Consider the following 16,604-nt stretch of genomic DNA (forward strand, 5'->3'; position numbering starts at 1 on the left):
GTCTATGATCAGCCTCCATGTCCCTGCTTTCTTGGGAACCAAGAAAACGTGGCTGTAAAAGCCGGGGGAGCATGGATCTTGAAGGACCTGGATAGCTTGCTTCTCCAGTAATGTCGCGACCTCTGCTTGGAGGGCAGAGGCCTTGACTGGGTCCTTCGGTGGCTGAACTGGGGTTGGATATATGGTAGTCGGGGGGGTACGGTTGAAATCTAGTTTCACTCCGTACCTCAACATGTTTGGGACTGGGGACCCCTTTGGGCACCAATCGTCCCAAATGTCTGCAAATTTTTGCAGACGGCCCCCGACTACCGGAGTCGGCTCCTTTTTGCGTCCGGGAGGAGAAAGGAGGGGGGAGTCACCTCTTCCGGCCAGCACCCCTTGGGCGAAAGGAGTGCTTAGTCGGACCGGATCCACCCTGGTTAGAGGAAGTATTTTTCCTCTTTCCAGTCCGGCGACCCTCCGCTTCCCGTCGGAAGGATCCAGCAGGAGCAGGCTGACTAGGCGGGGTAGGCCTAGGCAGGACCTGCCTGGCGTACGGGATTGAACCCGATGCCTGCTGGGGCCTCTCTATCTTTCTAGCGTTAGGTAGAGAGGTCTTGGCCCTCTGTGTCGCAGTGGGGGCATATAATTTGTCCCAATCTTTCTGTGCTTGAGCCGCCTCTTGTACAGAATCTGCGAACAGGAAAGAACCGTCCATAGGAGCGGTTCTTAAGGCCCCTTCCAGCTGGAGGGATCTGATGACATTGAGAGAGCCCAGTGCGGCGTCTCTACGGAGTAGGACGCTATTTGCTGCGGTCTTGGCGGACAGCGCAATAGCGTGCCTAATCGAATGTGACAAGGATGTCACAAGCGATTTTGTGTCATCAGATAGTGACTCATTATCTTTTAGGGATCTGGCTAGGGCCAGGTTAGTGTGCTCTGCGTAGGAGAGCACCGCTAACGTGTTTTTGGCCAGACCCTCTTGTGCTCTAAGGTCTCGGTAAGCCGAGGAGGAGGTCACCCTAGGCACGAGTTGGTCCAGCTGTACATCGTCCTTTAATATGGAAGTCGATGCTGCAGCTGGACAGCCGGCCGAGCTGACTCGATAATAGTCAGCGCGGTACTGCCTAACGGGAGGAAGTTGTGCCGTGAACAACTTCCCCGGTTTACACCAAGCTTCCGGTCCGACTGCCGGAAGGACAGGGATGGAAGTACGTTGGTGGGCGCCTTGTGAGTCTCTGATTGTACGCTCCAAAAGTTCAGAGACTGCTAACACCGACGGGGAGGGAGGAAGGAATTCAAGTGCCCGAGTGGAGCCTTGAGAAACCTGTGGAGCCACTTCCTGTCCCCAGAGTGAAAAGGTCGGTGTTGACAAGGCTGGCAGTTCCGGCGGGGTAGGGCACAGATCCTGCGGGAGGTACGCTCTGATCAAGGATCTGAGTGTCCTCATATCCGACAGGATACTGGCCTCCTCTGGTGACAGCTCCTCCTGATTGGGGGAGCGGTAGCCTGGCTGAGAACTCTCGTTCTCAGAAAATTCCTCTAAAATAGAGGAGTCGGATGGTGGGTATCCGATGGGACCAGGCGCACCAGAGGAACCGGAACCCTGCTCCAGATGGCTGAGTCTATCAGAAAGACCTGCTACCATCTGGATGAGCTGGGACAGTTGCTGTCCCGACTCGGGTTCCGGACCCGACGTGCGGCTTCTCTCAACGACGGGCGGTTGAGGCGAGGGTGAGCGCATAAGCGAACCCTGGAAGCCGTATGTGCGGGCGAATGGGTCTTCCGGAAGCGGAAGTTGCCCATATTCTGAACTAGAGTTCAGATGTCCTCTCTGCGTAGCTCGTTCCATGGGAACGACGCCTCTGCTACGAGGAGGGGGTGGCACTTCCGGTTGGTTCCACCCAAGAGGTTGGCCAACGTAGGAAGGTGCCTGCATTTCCGGTAGGACGAAGTCCGAAACCGGAAATGCCCGTAACTCCTTCGCCGGTATGGAGCTACCGGAAGCCCTTTTAGAAGGAGGTACGGAGGGCGGAAACGCTGTTACCGAAGACGCATGGCGTTTCGGAGGTGGCGTTATAAGGTCCGGCCCTACTCTACTGTGTCCGTGAGGACTGGGGTTATTTCGCAGTAAAGACTGAGAAAAACCCCCAGTAGAGTCTTCGGTTACTGAAAAACGGGAACCCGCGTCAGTAACCGGAACTGCAATCGGCGGACCGGAAGCAGGGTGCTCCCGCGGGTACAAAGGGCTTGTACTCGGGGGAGCGGACGACAGGGGAACCGGAAGGTTCCCTGAGGTCCGGGGTATATTAAACCCTTGGAGACTTATTGGATGTAAGTCTCCCTTGGGACCACAGACATTAATAATGTCAGATCCCGCATCCTTCGCAGCCGCGGCCGGAACCGGAACTCGGCTGACGGAAGGGGTGGTGGCGGGAGGTTTGCTAGACCTCCGGGTTATATGCCCGGAAACGGAACCGGAAGAGGGTTTAGGCGTCTTCGCGGCCCGTTTCCCGCCACCAGACGCATTCCTTTGTGGTGAGACAAAGGATGCCGTCGGAGGGGTACGCCATATAAAAAATGGTACCAATGACAATAAAAACACTGGGAACCCCAAGTAGGCCAGAAAGGACGCAATAATTAATGGAAAGGAAAACATGCCTACTTGAATTAAACACTATTGCAATGGATCTGAGTCTTGTTCATTACAATAGAGCGGAGAATAGCCTACTTAACTCTACCCTACCAAGATCAAAATAATGGAGCCGGGTCGACTAAGCTAGCTAAGAAAATGTCTATAATTAAATAGACTGGACAATACTAATGCCAAGATTAGTTTGGCGGTCTACTCCGTAGGTGAATGAACCCAAAAATCGTCTAGACTCGGCTGGTTGAATTTGGTTTTAAATCGAATTCACGGCAGCTTTGAAAAAAACGATGTGCTTCGTAGAAGCACAAGAGTAAAGACTGAATATGGCGGCATGAGATCGGCGCGATCTCGCGGGATCGGTCAGGGCGCCGCCTGGCGGCCGAGCTGTTAACTCAGTTCTCCCTTTAGAAAATTAAAGGGATACTCTTGTGTTTGAGCCCAAATGGAGTAACATGCAAAAGTGTTCCATAGGTAAGTTTGAATGACACAAAATGTTTGGGACGGTCTTTTTTGTATGTGAAGAAAAGAAGATAAAGAGTTGGTTAACAAAATGAACTTTATTGGTGCGACAGATATTTGATGCCTTTCGGCAGATATTTGAAGCGCCTTGCGGCAGATATTTGTTGCCTTGCGGCAGATATTTGATAACGCTCTCCGGGAATGGAAAGCAGTAAAATGAGTAAGCACACCTTACTCTGAATGTGGGAACAGCAAGTGCTTTCCTGGACTTGAAATGTGCCAACGACTCCTCTTGCAATAACCAACAATAGTAAATCTGTAAAAAAAGAGAAGAGAAATTAACACTGACTGAATAAAAAAGGGTGACATAGACGGGGAAATGTACACCACCGGATACAGTCTGTGCTTGACCAGGCATCGGTCAGATGATATCCTGAACAAGGCATCTATGGAAGCAAATCCGGAAAGAGACTTAACCTTCGAAGGGCACACTTATTGCTCAGTGAAAAGTCAGTCCTGTGGGCTGTTTTCCAATTCAAAATAAAAGTGTAACCTCTTTAAATTAGTCTCACAGACTGAACCATAACACTCAACAGCCAACCGTGCCCACATGATGTGAGCCAAGAGCTGGGCTTAAAGATGAGCGAGTGGTGTACTACATTTTGAAAATTGTCTATCGTCTACGACATGTGACAGAACAGGATCTAGTGGACTTAATGATGAGGTACTATCAAATAAGGTGTCCATCAATTGAATCACGAGGGCCTGTTGAGTTATCCTCTTAGCCTGCTATCCTATAGGGTTAGGCTATCATTTTTGTCTTTTTTTACAGCCAACAGTACAACCATGCACAGCGCAGTGTACAGACAGTACAGGATTGCAAACTAAAAACATGAGCATTGCTGCCTAACGAAACTGCAGTGGAATTCATACTACGATGTCATAATGTGACTTTCAAAATAATTTTTTTCACGGCCAATGACCAGACAGGGAGAAAACAAACGTAAATGGCGAGATTTGTTGCAAAATTGCCAACCACAACAACTCAGGGACCGTAGCCAAAATGGCCGACGGCGAATTCTCCGGTCGCTCGCGCAGTCCATAAACAAGCATCAATTTTACCAACTTTGGGTGCTAGCTTGGTCATCAAAGTAACAGAACTGTTAGAAATACATCTAAACAACATAAATATACAGTTAAAAGTGCATAAAAATCCTGTTTCAACCTCCGGGCGCTACCTTTTTTTCTCCGCCAGACTTCGGGCCCTACCGGTCGTTATTTAGTGCGACCGCCACCAGAGTGTTTATCAAGATCTTTCGCCGTTTTAATTGCGCGTTTTAGGCAGATTAATCAATTATTACATGCATGCATTATATATCACCGAAGTGATAATTGCGTAGGCTATTTGAAACTAAGTTCAGATATTATTTTCGATCTTTGAACTGAATTAAGGCGAGTGATTCTTGACACCCGGTCGACAAATCAGGACTTAATTGCAAAATTCACGTGAGATCGCTTGCATCATCGGCACGTTTGAAAGCCGAATTTCACAAATTCCACAAATATTTATCACATACTATATGCATCACCACAAAGGTAACTCTCTAGACTATTTGAAACCAAGTTCAGATACTTATTTTCACAAAAATTCGAAGCTATGCAAGCGATTTTTCAGTGGTAGAGATCGACGGAAACAAATTTCTCGCTCTAAAATGACATGAGACGAGCACCAACTTTCGCTAATTTGTGCACAATATTTCCGCAATATTATAAAAAACTATTGATAAATCTGAATTATATAGACTCTTTGCAGTACCTTCACAAATTTCAGGTACATGGTCATGTTGATTAAAAGAGTATCAACCGATTGAACATGAGAAAGTTCACTCACCTTCATTGAAGCAGCGACTACTGCCATTTTTAAATGGTGGCATCTCTTCTATCGATCGGCCAATCAGCAGCACTGCTTGCAAAAAAGTTGAGCCACCGCCAAATTTGAAATCGCCAAAATTCAGTCAATGTGCCTGCAGCGCCAACTGGCGGTGAAAACTATATTAATTCCATTAAAAGTAAAAAATGAAAAAATATTAAAAAATATTCAGCCATATTTGAAATCAATATTTGCTCTGTGGACCGAGGTAAAAAGGGAAAGAAATCTAAACGCAAAATGACCTCATTCTCTTAATATAGGTCGGATCGCGCTGATTTTTCGTTTTTTGAGTTCACCTTGGGCAACTCCTAATTTACCACCGTCAACGAAGTGGCTGGGCCTTCCCGGTCAGAAATGTCCAATTTTGTCCACAGATGGGTCCCTAGATGGATGGATGGATGGATGGATGGATGGATGGATGGATTGCAGGACGGACACCATTTGAACAGCTATTCTATTAGCTCCGCTGACTTTGTCAGAAAAAATCAGAAATACACAGCACTGACTTATGAAATGAACCTTTTTTGCAACTTGATTACAATTACAAAGATATGTGGGACACAAGTCGATCCTAAAGTCAAAAATTTCTTCACTCGCTATTTCATTTCAATACTGGCACCGACTGTTACGTTTTGACAAATTTTATTACAGCTTACATCGCTAATCACAACATTAAACCCGCTCCTAACCAACCACCTGACAGAGCAAACAGCAATCAGACGCTATTGCTGCTACTAACCACACATGTCATTAGCGAAAGGAAATTAGCAACATGTTAGCCAATGTCACACCCTGTGGTGCTTTCAACTGGATGTAGCTAATGAAGTTAGCTGTAGCTTAACATGAATTTATACCATGATTCACTTCAACTGTACCTAAGCAGCAGGTGAAAACTTCATGGACAAGTGGATCTGCATCATCAGTACGAGCATTAGTACAATGGTGCCAATGAACCATCAGCCATCACCACCAGACAGCAGTTGGCAAACCATCAAATGAAATGACGTCAGAGCTAAGATAATTTACAACAAGTGGTTGCAACGGCATAATTGCTAAGACAAGTGCTCTAATCATGGACCTACAAGTATTGCAAACAGAACAAACTTGTCATGTTCTGTGTATTGAGAAAAGAAGAACATGTTGACGACAGCTCCTTATCACGTACACATCCTGTGTTTATACATTTACACTAGAACCTCTCTAAAAGGACACCCTCGGGACTGACAAATGCTGTCCCTAATAGAGAGGTGTCCTGTATACAGAGGTCGATTTGAATGGAAACGCCCAATTTGGGACCAAAACCAGTGTCCTTAATAGAGAGATGTTCGCCAAGAGAGGTTCTACTGTAAATAGAACATACAGGTATGAAATCAATTTTACCAAGGAACACCAAAAGACCTTCACTCCCACATCTTAGTCCAGAGTTTCTGCCAGCGAGGAGGGGGGGCCAGGGGACTAGTACCTCCTTGGCTGGAAATGAGAGGGTATTTGGTACCACCCTCAGGTCAAAAGTACCACCTTAGCTGTACCCCCTTACCCCAATCCTGGCTTTCACTCTGGTGGTAGTTTTGAAATAAAAGTTTTTACAAACATTTATCAATTGAGAGCAGGATATTTCTACACAAAACATATTGGCATTAAAATTTTTTGGTCTCAATTTAGAAATTTAGATGTAGACACATAACAACAGTTGCCATAATAATCTTCCTAATTGTATTGGATGCCAATGATACCAATTTATCATCATATGAACAGTTTTTGATAAAACGGTTAACAGCACTTGTTGGATACATGTTCAAGTATATTCTCTAAGTCACAACTATGCACCAGCAGATGGGGAACCCATCTGAAAGTTACTAAAGTTACTAAATCTGGTGCAAACCTGTAACCTGATTTTACACAAGTCAGAACACATAAAACCACATTACAACACTGAGAGATTTCCAAAACAATCATTTCTGGTAACAGATAGATGTGCCCTTAGAAGCAACTTTTTTGCTTAGAAGATTTGATATTTTGGTCCACTCGACAGGGTTGCAACATGTCTCGTGTGACACCCTGACTTTTTATCTCATGAAGTTGCATGATTCTCTCCAGTGGTACTGCAGCTGAGATACACTCTCTTTTGCCAGTGGTCACTGGAGATTAGCTGCCTGAAACATAGCTGCTAACCACAACACTGCTGCCAGCCAGAGGCAGAAATAGCATCAGAGAACAGATGTTGGCATTGCCATCCAAGGAGATCCAAGGTTGGCCTGTGAACCGTAGAAACCTTTTCATCCCACGGGTCAGCAAGAAAGCTTCCTATCTAACCAAGAGCAAAATGAAATAATCAAATCTGGTGATCTATCAGACACTGGTGGCTTTGCAACCCAAGAAAACACATAACCAAAGATGTAAGCAACCACCCTCTCATCGGGTTTCTAAGCAAATTTCAGAAACGAAGGTATAATAGGTAAAGGAAAGTTTTATAATCTTGGCGATATTGCTTGAGATGAAGCAACAGCACTTATGAATGTTCTAACTGTACTACTGCAGGCAACAATCACTAGGAAGGCTATCTACTTGATGCGAGAGTGCCATGGAGACGGAGTTTTAATTTGTCGCATCTGTGGTCACCTAGACTTTCATGCCAACAGCGAACCAGGGTTCGTCTAGATTGGGCGCTGCTGGTACAGGCACAGTTCTGTACACTCGACTCTTTCACCAGTGGTTGCCAGAGATTAGCCTGGTGAATGACACGATCCTGATGCTTTCCCAAGAAAACATATAACCAAAGAGGTTTAGCAACCACGCTCTCTTCATGTTACTTGGCAACGTTTCGAAATGAAGACAAGATAATTTGTAAAAGAAACTTGTAAAACCTTTGGCGAGATTGTTTGAGATGAAGCAACAGCACTTAGGAATGTTCGAACTGTACTTCTGCAGACAACAATCTGTTGGGAAGCTATCTAGTTGATGCGAGAGGGTGAAGGTTCGTACTCTCAGGTATCCTGGACCAGTGGTTGAATCTCTAGTCAATGCAGCTACATGAGCTCACATCACCTCCAGCCAATGAACTTTTTCGTGTGGGCCTAAAATGTATCAATTTTGATCTAGCCTGTCTTAGTATCATAGTCTCTGAAGATCTTATGACTGACTAGGGGGTGGCATTTGAAACATTTCTTTCCATTTGTAAATGTCCCACGGTCAAAAGTACCAGATCATAGTTAGGTTTCCAGCTACTCTAATCATTCGTTTCCCCTCTCAGTCTGTCTACAAGTGAATCCAAGATAACCGATTCTCTTGGAGCCGAAGCTGATCATGTATCTTCTCAAGTATCCACTAACATGAGCCGGGTTCAGTAGTCTACTGAGTAGACAGTCTAAAGCAGGTGTTCCAATCCAGTAACTACCAAGGATTTCCATGCTATTCATAATTTCACCTTTTGAACTGCTTGTTTTGAAGGCGATTGACCTGCAATTTGCTTACAGTAATCTACAAAGTTCAGCGGAGGTGATTTGTCTATAAAGTACTTTCACAAAATTACACTTGAAAAATTATTGCCCAATTAATGCAAAACAAAACCAGTGCAAAATAAATTTTGTACTTGTTTACTTCGAGTTAGTTTTTTTTGGTGCAAAGTCCTTGTGAGATGGAACTGCTTACCACAGTTTCATGAACTGCAATTCTAAAACACCTGGATTTAGAATGAACCGCATTTTACATGCACTATGCATTTTAAATGCACTATGCACCAATGAAGCCTCGTTTTGAATTCAGCGGTTATAGTCAGGCAACCATATAATAACTGCTTGGGTTGGTGCAAAATGTGGAAGCAGTCAAAAAGCATTTACAACCACATTATACGTTACTTGTTTTGAGATGTTTTAGAAAAGGAATTGATACCTCGCTGGCGGTATTGATTGTCGCACCAAAGCTACGAGGGTGGAGCTAAAATTTCGGCCAAAACCGAAGTGGAGGCGAAGTTTTGGTCTGCATCTTAGCTCCACCCTCGAAGCTTTGGTGAGACAATGAATACCTCCAGTACGGTATCAGTGCCTTAGACAATCAGAAAAGTCCTTGTTACCCTAAATTGAGCACCATCTCCACAATCCAATCCAATGCTCCACAGGACCGAATCATCCCAATCCGCCAAGAAAAACCCAGAAAACACGCACGCTCGTGAAGCAATCAACATCTTGCGTAAAAAATAATCGATCGAAAAATAATGATGCGCCACTCCGGCAAGGATCGACCAAGTGAAACAAAAATCTGGCTTAATGATGTGAGGGATCAATTTCTTTTGCAGATGACGCTTCACCAAGCCGCCTGGAAGCAATTTGCGGTCTTTCGCAGAAAAATCATCATCGTTCTGTCATCTGTGAACCCTCCTAAAAACTCTAACGTTCATCCAATTTAGGTACCCGGGAGCCTTTGTAATGCCAACATCACAGAGAAAGATTCAGAACTCAAAGCCAAGTTGTATATAATCCCCTTGCTGCTTATCCTCTGTCGCCACACACCAATTAATCTAACATCTCAACTCTGTTCGAGACTTATTCTCGTTCTCATCAATTCATCATATGGCAGCAACTTCGTGGGATCAAAACTTCACCAGTACTTAGACCCAGCATTTATCATATCAGTAGGATAAGTTACTATTCAAGAGATCACTATCAAGACTGAAACGAATCTTTATAGGCCTGTTGTGTTGTGGACGACGTATGTAGCACGTCGTGTTCCATGTCCCCGTCACGTGCGCATGACGTGCACAGTAAGTCATGCATGACTTAAATATATTTCCTCAGCACTGGGCAGAAGCTTCTTTAAGCATGCTTTACAGGCTCAGGAAACATAAATTTGATCCAAATACTATAGACAGCAACACTTTTGAATATTCTTTGCCCATTCAAAGTAAAATTTAAAGTACCATTTAAAGTAACCACTGTGTAGTGTTGATAGTTCCACAGCTCAGCATGGGATGGTGACAATCGCTTCCGCAGCAAAATAGTTAAATTGGCAACCACACTTCTCGACAAGACAACTGCCATAACCCACCCCCACCAAACTGTTCTTGACATCATCTGAATTGTGTCACGCACACTGAGAGAATATTCAGATCATCAACTTCCTCACCTATATCTTCTGTTTTGGTCAAGCACTCGGTGGGACCATGGGTGGAATCATGGGTGGAACCGTCGGCGCGCCTTCGCTTGAGATTGCATGCTGCCAATGACACTAATGATGCTCAACGAAATCTACGAGGTTGTTTCCCTCCAACTGGGGTTGTAAGAATTGCCAACCAGCACCATCAGTTGGCATACAAGAACAGTTTTTTTGGAACCACCTGATTGCTACAGCAGCAATAAGGATGCGATTTATCGATAAAGGAAGACACGTTTATTAGTATCACCTGCTTGTTACACAATAACAAGCCATAAACTTCTTTAGTATGGTGATATCTTTTTGTATTGCAACCCACTGATTGGAGCCAATTGTGTAGGCAGTGCGTGTGTGACGGGGATGAGTGCAAATAGCTTGAGGGTTTATTGCAGAAGCCATCCTCCTTGTGCGACCATGTTCAAGCCTCTATTAGGCGTGAAGCACTTTGGAAACAAGCAATTTTCATCATTGCGACTTGTGACATGTGACATCACAACATGACAACCGATTGCGATTTAACCAATCAGCAACTTTCAAATCACATCATTGTCATGTTGTCACCGCTACATTACAGGTCGCGAAGAGGGAAAACACTGTTTGTCAAGCGCTTAAGAATAAAAGCCTCCAGCTACACCTCGCCAATGATATGTCATCCAAAAAGAATACATAATGGCATCTGTAGCGGCAAATCACGGAACGGTTTCAACAAATACACAAAAACCAAGGGAGCCAGCCAACTTCCTTTTGATTTTTGGCATCTAATGATAATACCCTGCCTCACCTAATGGAACGTTTTGGTTGCAGCATAACTCATAAACAATAATGATAACAATGTCCAGTTCTTATATAGCCCATTTCCATGGTTTCTCACCTTGCTCAACACAACTTTGCGACCATTTATCATCCTGGTCTCCGCAGAATTCAATCTGGGGTTTCAACAAACAGACTAATAAATGCTCAATTACAAACCACAGGATATCAGTCAGAATCTTTTGCCACCATTCCCGAGACCAGCAGTTCAAATCTTGCCTCTAGCTATACAGGTTTAGGCAGTTGCAGCAATATTACACCACTCCGCATGTGGTGACGGCCAGACAAGCAACAGCAAAACATAAGCAATGACGCAAGTAAATTCTTCTGCAATCCGACCCCGAGGGATGTATGCCACCAGAAAAATCACCAGAAAGAATTGGACAAAGTTCACGAGTCAAGCAAGGCAGAACTAACTCTGACCTTTCGAGATATCATTGCGATTCAGACTGAATATTGTGTAGGAGTCCAAAGCTTATCGTATTCAAAAGGAATATGATCTTTCCCTCCACCTCCGGATGTTATCCTACAGTTCTCACTGCCTTTTTCAAGGCAGATAATTTTTTGAGCAATGTCGCCTTTTCCTCTGTTATGACATCTACATTATGTCCCCAAGAACAGACGCGTGGAGAGAGGATGGGATTAAGGTAGTGGATGGACAAGCCGGAAGCGACAGAGGCATGACAGGGCACTTCACAACCAGATGGAGCTGGGGGTGAACAGCCAAAGGACTTTGAGGCGAATGATGAGGGGAGGAGGGCAAGATCAGCATCAGCATGACATCTACTTCCCAAATGAAATGGCCAGGGCCATTGTGCTCACCTCATGTGGAGGAAAGATGGATAAAGAGCATGGTATTGTGTCATGTAGTTTTAGGTTTGATGTAGGTCCAAGCAATTACAATTTCCCCAAAATGGCCAATTTACAGTACATTCGACCTCTGTGACCTTGAAAAGTAGGTCAAATCAAAGAAGACCCGGGTGACACATTGAATGGTTGTTAGAATTAGATGTACCTATGATATAAAATTGGTGCCAATCGGGCAAGTCATTACTAGGAATAATGGCATTTTGAAGAATTTAGGATTTGGCCCCCTCCCTGGAGGCCAAACAACAAATCAGATCGCACCAAACTTCGGTACCTGAGATCACCTGACCAAGGGGTCTATGTGTACTTAATTTGTGATCAATAGTCATTGCAGTTAAGAAACGTGCCATAGTTACGGCCTGACGGCGAATTTATGCCATTTGACCTCTGTGACCTTGACAAGAAGGTCAAATTAAAAACCTGTGTGACATATACTGTATGGTGGTTAGATGTACCCATGATATCAAATTGGTGGCAATCGGGCAAGAAGTTAAGGAATAATCACATTTTTAAGGTTTTTGAGTTTTGCCCCCTGGTGGTCAAGTGGTGAATCATATTGGACCAAACTTTGGTCCCTGAGATCACCTGACTAAGGGGTAAATGTGTACCAAATTTGGTATCAATAGTCATTGCAGTTTAGAAACGTGCCATCGTTACATCCTAACGGCCAATTTACACCATTTGACCTCTGTGACCTTGAAAAGGAGGTCAAATCAAAAACCCGGAGGATATATGATGCACCTTTGCTAGAAGTACCTACCATATTTTTTTCAAAATTTCCCGACTACTATTAAGGGAGATATTGCATATTTTCACTTTTAACGTTTGGCCCCCTGGTGGCCAAACCATGAAACGAATCGGACCGAAACTTGGTCTCCAAGGTGTCATTACATAAGGGTACATGTGTAACAAGTTTCAACTCAATAGCTCTAACAGTTACGAAACGTGCCCTGCTAACGGACGACGGACGACGACGACGACGACGACGACGACAACGACGACGACGGACGACGGACGCCACGGTATGGGATAAGCTCACCTCTGCTAAGAGGTGAGCTAAAAATAGAAATCGCTTGGCTGCAGAGCACTTAGGCATTTCCTCCTCCAAAAGCAACCAACTTAACAACCGGGAAAAACTTTCACCCACACAGTCACAATCACAGAAGCAATGGCTATAAGGAACCAATTTCGGCCGGTGATTTATTGATGGGCTAACCCACCCTTATTTAGGGGGCAATAAGAATTGGACTGAATGTCAGAAATGGGTAATTGCTTGAAGACTTGAGTGGGCGCCTCTCCAGATATCCACGTCTGTTTGGCTAATGGTACGGTAGGGTTGCAGGAGATGAGAGCTTGTTGGCCTTTGGGGATATCAACAGCGCAACCTTCTCAGGCGACTATGTGAGAGTGCTTGGATGTACCTTCCCACCAACGGTGGTGACCCAAAATGCAAACCCCAACCTCACAGCCTCCAGAAATGAATACGGGGAAGGAGCATACACCTGACACTGGGATTGGAGGATACCTGCTGCAACATTGCTGTGGCATTTTTGGGAGCAAGAATAGTTTTTATCAATTCTTTGTGGGAGGGATCATATTTCTAGCCACCGCAAAGTGAATTCCCTATCGGCTGAGGCAATCTTCGAGATGAGGGATGGACTTTAGTTAGGAAGGATCCTATCGACTGCTGACAGCGTACCAATGAGTCTCTTGTATTTCAATAGACAAAATTCAAGCCATTAAATTTTTCCCATGCCATGAAAAAAAATTATCTCGCAGGAAAATATCACTCAGACACGTAGATGATTAAATGTCAATCAATGCAATGTTTTTTCAACAACACTTTGATATGTCATTTTACAGCATCTCATGTCCTAACCGAACCAACAGTGGAAACCAATTTGCAGCGCTTAATTCCAGAAAAATATAAAAATTTCAACCACACATACTTGCGCGTAGTGTTTATGAGGCAAGCTATTTATGTAATTATATGACAATGCTCTGTAATTAGGTTGAAAATGACCCTGGTCGTCTGATGGGCAATTTCATCAACACAGGACTCATTTCCCATTAAGTTTCGATTAACTTGTGCTGGAGATTGATGTAAATGCACAGTGATTACATAAGGCCAGCATCGGATCAGATATAACCGCAGGAAATGAAATGAAATATCGATTTCAGGGACATTTCTCTTGAGAAACAGAGGAAACCAAACTGTACACCAAATTACGACACAAATTGTTCTTTAAAACTATGTGGGAACAATCAAATGTCATAATTTTCTATCTTATGATGGGGTCAAGTCAATAAAACTAGACTGTCACCTTGACCTTGAAAGAGTAAATTCTGCTTTAGTCTTTTCTAAACTCCGGTCTCAGGTCATAAATATTATGATGTCTCCTATCACAACATTCCTGCACCCAATTCAAACAACTCGTGACATTTACATTACCAACCAATGTCTTCAGAAGGGTGACATTCGGAGCAAGGTGTTACTGCTGTTCAAGGAATTGATACCTCACTGTCGGCTTTGATTGTCGCACCCAAACCGCGAGGGTGGAGGTAAAATTTACACCAAAACCCAGGCTTAGCCGAGGTTTTGGTCTACATTTCAGCTCCACCCAAGTGGTTTTGGTGAGACAATCAATACCAACATTGAGATATCAGTTTCTAGTCTAAAACATCTCAATCTAGATGTTTTGGAATCAAGTATTGAAACTGCATAGTTCAATCAGTTTTAATCATAAAGGGTCCACGAGAACCAGGGGCCACTGCTCATAATGAGTGACATTTCTCACAAGTTAACTTTTTTTGTGGTAGCCCTAAACCCCTCTAATTCCATATAACGCAAAAATAACTTTTCTTCAGCACATAACAAAGGAAACAGTGCAGTATTTTGGTTTCTTGATCTTATTACACACCTTAGGCTGTTGAGAGCGCATGTAATCATATTGAAGCTTCATCAGATTATCATATTTAAGGTTTAGGATCAGAAGGGCTTTAGGGTTTACAAGGCCAGCAGGGTCGACCATAGAACACCAAATCTGGGGTCATGTAGAGAAGTGGCAGCCATGGTTAATGTAGCGCAATAGAGTTCTTGGACCAACTTTCACTCTGACAGTCGCACCTGTTATAGGGTGAAATATCAACATCATCATCTTGTAACAGTTTGGGACCCCACCACTACAGGCATGAATAGCCAACAATTCTGATTTATAGAGAGTGAGCTAAAAATTCAAACTTTGAGCAAGAAAGCTGGATCCAAGATGGGTTTGTGTCTTGTTTTAAACAGAGATTATTGCAATCCAGGATGTCACATATTTGTGTCACTGTCATAGGCGTGGACAGGGATTCTAGAGGGGAGGTGGTTTTCTCGAAATTAAGGAAATTTCTTGATCTTAGGCAATTTTGATTATGTTTTTCAGTACTGAAGATTTTCACTGACATATCAAACGAGATCTTTCCCTTAATACCCAAAATGCCCAAGTCTATGAGTGTTGTTTCAATATTTACCTTTTAACAATAATCTGATGAAACTTGATCGCACAATTGGCTAAAAAACCTGTTCACATTAATTCAGCAAAATTCCTTAAAGTAGGCCTACTTCCCATACCTTCTGCATAACCTTATGAAAGAAAGTGTGAACTTTAAATGACAAGTACCTAACCTCAGGCAATTGTTGAAGGTATACATCGAATCAGCAAATTGGTTTATTGAGATCGAGTGTTTACAGACCACCCTTAGTGTGACATTCACTTATATCCCTTTTCATGCAATCTAATTTCAGGAGTCCAATAGTTCAATCATGACTTCAAGCCCACTTCGCAAAGCACCAACCCACATGACCCACCCTAATCACAGAAACCAAAGGTTCGATTGAAACCCCACGCAGAGAGATATATAAAGACTGTTTATATGAAAATATAGACATAATGTCGTAATTCTCACCATCTACTGATTAGAGGTGTTCATAATAAACGATAAATCAGGATACCACTGATCAGAACATGTAAATATCAGTCAACATGTCAGATTGAAAGTACATGGATCATTTAGAAAATATTATTACTCTCAGTGCATGTTGGTTCATTCGTTCCTACCATTAATCTCACCCCATGCTTACTTCATGAGCAAACTCCTTCCATCTTCTGTCTCCATCAAGCCTGACCCTTACCACTTCACTTGGGACTGGCAAGACATGACATGTAACAGTGCATTCAAATACTAGATCAGCACTTGTGCAAGTTTGCGCCATAGTTATTTCTTGCCCCAGGCTGAAATGGCCCGTGGGACTTGGTTACTTCAGCAGTCGATCTCTCACATTTCCCCTTTGAAATGTCAGGATAAAATGAATTGGCTGACCAATTGTATCAGAATGTGTATTTTGAGACCAACCTGATGATAAAACCGAAAAAAATTAGTTCAATGAAATAGAAATCTCAGATTTGGATAAATGAGTTACAGCATCAATATCGGCAAACCAATCATTTTACAATGTATTTTGAGACTGATCTGATTATAAGTCGAAGAAACTAAACTGATATGTTGTTGTTATTTTTAAAGCTACAAATAATTTGGTCAATTTACCATTTCACCATGTTACATGAAAGCAATAAACTGATGAGGCCAGTGATTGAGTAGTCCGACATTACCATCCGGATATTTTATAAACTGATATTTGCATGCTTCTATTTGAAGTGTCCCATAAAGTGTCTGCAGAGAATGCCTCGCTTTCGATTTAAGCCCAGGGGGAATGGGTGTACT

General features: G+C 43.5%; 1 protein-coding gene across 3 annotated transcripts in view; it reads right to left on the reverse strand.

Moving 5' to 3' along the window:
• Nucleotides 1-16,604, reverse strand: part of LOC135492671 (rho GTPase-activating protein 39-like) — a 165,188-nt gene that overhangs the window by 127,923 nt on the left and 20,661 nt on the right. The gene's annotated exons all lie outside the window — the stretch shown is intronic.

The sequence above is a fragment of the Lineus longissimus genome, chromosome 8 (genome assembly GCF_910592395.1).
Source record: "Lineus longissimus chromosome 8, tnLinLong1.2, whole genome shotgun sequence".
Classification (NCBI taxonomy): domain Eukaryota; kingdom Metazoa; phylum Nemertea; class Pilidiophora; order Heteronemertea; family Lineidae; genus Lineus; species Lineus longissimus.